Here is a 5,654-nt window from a genome sequence, read left to right on the forward strand (position 1 = left end):
TTTTTCCTAAGTTATCAAAATCCAACCCTGTCTTGATACTCATGAATTATCCATATATACCATCCCCACCTTTATCTCCACCCCCCATGTCCTCTAGGTCAGATCTTAGAGATAGGAAAGGAAACTCTGGTAAAATTAATAATTATTGGCATTATTCTTCTTTAAAACACACTATGAGAATCCAACTCCTGGTGACCTAGTCAATAAACAGCTGTACTTGTTTAAATTAAGACATATATTCTCTCTTTATATTATTATATTGTAGGGAAAATACATGAAGTATTGGGACACTGTTGTCCTTGATACAGATGATTTACAACAGAAAATCAGAGTGTTAATTTATGGTCCCTCACTTAGGATGTTAAGAAGCAAAACATCTTTACCAGTCATGAGCCTTCTGCATTTCAGGTTTAACAGATGGATCTGGTATCAATAAAAGAGAGTCTGCATCCATTTGGAGGAAGGCAAAGACAGTACATACACTGAGGCAGGGCCACAGAAATTACACCTCTCATATTTGCAAGGAAAAATAAAACAACAAAATAAGCAATGTAAACCAAAAGACTTTCTGAAATGGAAGTTGAGAATGCACACAGTTGATTCAATTGCCCTTGACACACATTTCTTTGTTTGCCTGATTAGCATAAATAACATCAATATATGTTAGATATTTTCCAGAGAATTTTGTCTCCATCTATGCAGAAGGGATGAATGAGAAATTTCAGAGGCATCTGTGGGAGACAGGGTCATAGTATTTCTTGTTTTCTTGCCCCTGGTAGATAATAGGGTGTGTTTTCATTCTGAAATTGCCAGTAGCTTGGAGGGAGATTAGGGGATGCAGAGAAGAAAGTGGTCCTCATGATAAACGCAGTTACACATCATGTATGTTGCCAGTTAGAGAAAGAGTTAAAATTTCAGCAGACTAATATTTTTCTTTTCTGCTATCCCCCTTGATAATGCTTCAAAGTTTCCCTTATCTGAGTGTCATAAAATGGTACAAACCTAGAGTGTTACAAATCTCCCCACCCCTGCTGACCACAAATTCTTAGAAAAGATCTTAGGTTATATTCCTGTATAAAAGGAAGACTATAACTTTGTTGTGTCAAGGAATTGAAGAATTTGAAGCTTTCTGCTTTCAATTGTACTTCTCTTCTTTCCGAAGTCAGTTCTTAGTAAACCATCAAGTCATCTTAAAAATCTGGGTCCATATTTTCCAACGTAGCTCAAAATATTTATAAAAGTAGTTGATGTTTTCAAACAGTTTAAGACAGAAAAATTGTACTCTGAATACCTAATCTTTTTATGTTTTATCTTTTAGTTGCATAGATAGGTTTTCAGTTAAGTCTTTTTGTGAGCTAAGTATTAATAATGGTTTATATGCCCTTAAATATTTCTTAGTTAATTTTAATGCCATTTTTGAGCAAGTTATTTTCTTCCAAAGTAAGCTGAGTTCCCAATAAGGATATCAGCTAGAGAGTTTACACTAGCTTCTTTTTGTGTCAACTCTCCCACTGAAGGGGAAGTCTTACTTGATAGTACATTCTAGATAGAAAGAAGTTCTCAGTGCTCATATTTAACATTTGGGGTTTGCTGAATTGTCACTCCCACCTTTCTCCATACTTTCCTTTTGAGTATTAAGAACTAAAATTATAAGTAGTTATGAGCTTATTGCAAGCCATAGAGAATCCTGGTGATTCCTGATATTTACCAACAGCTACAGTGTGGGCCACGGGAAGAGATTTGCAAAGCAGCACTTTGATCAACAGTCACAACAACAGATATGGAGGGGTTGTCTCTACAACATACGGTCAGGAGTCAACTTCTTTATAGGTGGTTCTAAACACCTCGGTTCCTTTTTGACCATTGTTATGAGAAACAAAGTTCACTTCAAGAGATCCCCATTACTCTGGTTTAGAGCATTCTAATGTGGAGGCCTAGAGGCACATGAAAAGATGCTCAACATCTCTAATTATTGGAGCTATGCAAATCAAAACTACAATGAGGTATCACCTCACACTGGCCAGAATGGTCATCATCAAAAAATCTACAAATAATAAATGCTGGAGAGGGAGTGGAGAAAAAGGAACCCCCTACACTGTTAGTGGGAATGTAAATTGATACAGCCACTATGGAGAACAGCATGGAGGTTCCTTAAAAAAACTACAAATAGAGCTACCATGTGATCCAGTAATCCCACTCCTGGGCATATATCTGGAGAACACTATAATTCAAAAAGATATATGCACCCCAATGTTCATTGCAACACTATTTACAATAACCAGGTCATGGAAGCAACCTAATTGTTCATCAACAGAGGAGTGGATAAAGAAGATGTGGTACATATATACAGTGGAATATTACTCATCCATAAAAAAGAATCAAATAATACCATTTGTGGCAACTTTGATGGACCTAGAGATTGTCATACTGAGTGAAGTAAGTCAGACAGAGAAAGACAAATATCATATGATATAGCTTATATATGGAATCTAAAAAAATGGTAAAAATAAACTTATTTACAAAACAGAAATAGAGTCATAGATGTAGAAAACAAACTTATGGTTATCGGGGGGGATGGGGGGAGAGGTTTAAATTGGGATATTGGGATTGACATATACACACTACTATATATAAAATAGACAACCAATAAGGACCTACTATATAGCACAGGGAACTCTACTCAATACTCTGTAATGACCTATACAGTAAAAGAATCTAAAAAATAGTGGATATATGTATATGTATAACTGATTCACTTTCCTGTACAGCAGAAACTAACACAACACTGTAAACCAACTATACACCAATAAAAATTAATTTTAAAAAATAAATAAAAATAAAATAAAATAAAGTGGAGGCCTCCCATGTCTGCTCCAGGAGCTCTGCTGGTGAAGGGACTCTATTGGTGAAAAATCTGCCAATTTATAGAAAATACAGGATTCTAGCAGAGTGGGAACACAGCAAAAGAAGGGTCAGAGAAGTTATGCTTACTGTTAGAGAAGAAAGCTAGAAGGTGTAAAACACATCCTTTACTACCTTGATGTAAAATTACAGTACATATGTTGAATACAAGTCACAAAATATCCTGAGCACAAAATGGCTTGATGATGATGGTTGAACTAATTAATTCATAGATGCCAGGTCTCTTTAACTGATTTCTGGGTTTGACAATCTATTTTTCAGAAGACTGAGTCCACAAAATACAATAGTGGTTGATAGCTCAGAGCTCAATCCTGAGCTAGACTTTTTTGGTGAGTGAACCTTGGGCAAGTACCTCACCTCTCTTGACTCTCTGTTCCTTCTTCATAGAACTGCTATCTGTGAATACTTCAATATATGTGAGTACCTTAAAAGAGTGTCTGGCATAGAGCAGATGTTTAAAAACAATGTTATTGTATTAAACTACGTAAATCTCATTGTGCTTAGCACTTCTGCAACTCTTCATGATGATTTTTCTCCATGTTTCTTATTAGCCATTTTTCCAGTCTCTTCTCTCCATAGCGAATAAGCTGAATCCCTAAATTTTTCTATAGTTTCTAACAATTTTAACTGCAGAGCAACTGCAGGCTTCTGTAAATGTTTCCTCTTCAGTCTTCCACCACATCCTCCTCTTTTTCTAATCCTATATTTTCTACAAGTTGGCAGATTTTTCACCAGAAGTTTCCCTTCACCAGCAGAGCTCCTGGACCAGAAATGGGAGTCCAATACCTTGGAATGTTCTAAACTAGAGTGATGGGGATCTCCAGTTGTTTTCAGCCTGTAATACTTTAGGTGACCATTTTTACTTCAAGGTTTTGAAAATTTTGTGTCTGCATATCAATTTCACTTTTGAGGAGCATTTATAAGTCACACGCCAGAAGAATTTAGTAAATAGGAATACCCCATGCATGTTATGATTTGGAATTTTAATTCTAATTACGTCATCTTATTTTTAGATTTCTCTCCCAAATTATTCATTCTACAGAAGGAAAGGAGAACTCATTTTCAAAGTTTAAACTCCATTTAGAAATTGTGGATTTAGCTTTTTGGATCAAGGTTGAACTAATTGATTTGTGTGAACATTTGCCTTTAGTAAATTTCACTTTCAATTAATTTTAAAAGATTTTATTTCAAGAAATTTCTAGACATCAAAGAACTTAAAAAATTGATCATTAAAGCCCTTCAAAACCTTATGCACTTAGTGTAAATGGAAGTCTACATGATAGCTTTAAAGAAAAATACTTAATGAAGTGCATTTTGGATTTTATATTGAACCGCTAATGTCAATAGAGTTTGATCCCTGACAGATGCACTTGTGGCAGGATTTGCCAACTCTGATTTAAAAACATCTCATCCTCAAAGAAGTAATCAGAGTTTAATCTTTTCTGTTTCTAGCTCCTCATATCAGAACTGATTTGTGTCCACTGGGAGGACACATTGACCTTCTAGCTGTAATCCAGTTGCATGGAGCTGTTCTAAAGGAGGGGAAAGCATCTTTCCCTTCTCATGATTTCTTGTGTAATAAATACAGTCCTTATAATTTGTTGAATCTTATGTTTGATATATGAAAGAAACTGCTTGGCTATTGATTACTTTGTAGAATATTCTGTATCAATCAACTCACAAAACATTTTGCTTCCAGTACTTAAATGTGAGAGATAAATTGTATTTTTCTATATAATCCTTATTTTGCTTATTAAGGCATATTTGGGACAGAAGAAGAAGAGGAGGAGGAGGAGGATGAATTGGAGGAGAAGGATAAGGAGAAAAAAAAAAGACTTTCTCCACTATACACTATACACTAAATGTTCCTTTTTCTTCCCCACTCTCATATTTTCCCATTTTCTTTATTGTACATTTATTTCAACTGCTTCACACGACAGACCTGTGGGATATTTTAAAATGAGAATAAATAAACAGAAACAAGCAATTTAAAAATAGTTTCCATAGATTTGTCAAAGGACAAGTTTTGCAAATGTCTCATAAATATGTCCCTTATTTTCAGAAAACACCAGCTGAGAAACATAGATTTAAAACTCTCTGGAGAATTTGGTTATTTCTGTGCCCTGTAGGTGATAGGTTCTGCTTTTTAAAAAATATAACAGAATTTAGAATTATTGGTTATTTTTTATTGCACTCTTTTTTATCTCTTTAGTGAAGCTACTTCATGTTTCAATGTCATCACCTTATCTGATAATTTGAAAAATATAACAGACTATTCATGAATGTCATAAAGATACTGTTGAAATCAGTGCTAAATTGAGACAGTACAATAATATTCCTACAGAATGTTACTTTGAAGCCCAGTATTAATACATACATATATATATGCACACATATATACAATATAGTTTTATATATATATATATATATATATATATATATTCCTCAGTTGCAGGTGAGCATGACAGAAGATTCAGTGTCAGACTATAGTATTGTCTGAGCTATTTCACCCATATCCACATGTGTGTACATATGTGTATGTGTGTGAAGAAGACAGTTATTGTTTTGACCTTTGTTGGTTCATATGAAATTTTGCTATTTTGTTTTTATTGTAAAAAGGTTTGCTATTAGTCATAGGATTTATTGTTCAAGCAAATCAAAATACGAAATATGTATCAGGATATGTCTGCCTGGAAAATATTATAATGTGTGCTCATTTGATTGTAATCCTT

This window comes from Globicephala melas, chromosome 4 (assembly GCF_963455315.2).
Source record: "Globicephala melas chromosome 4, mGloMel1.2, whole genome shotgun sequence".
Lineage (NCBI taxonomy): Eukaryota > Metazoa > Chordata > Mammalia > Artiodactyla > Delphinidae > Globicephala > Globicephala melas.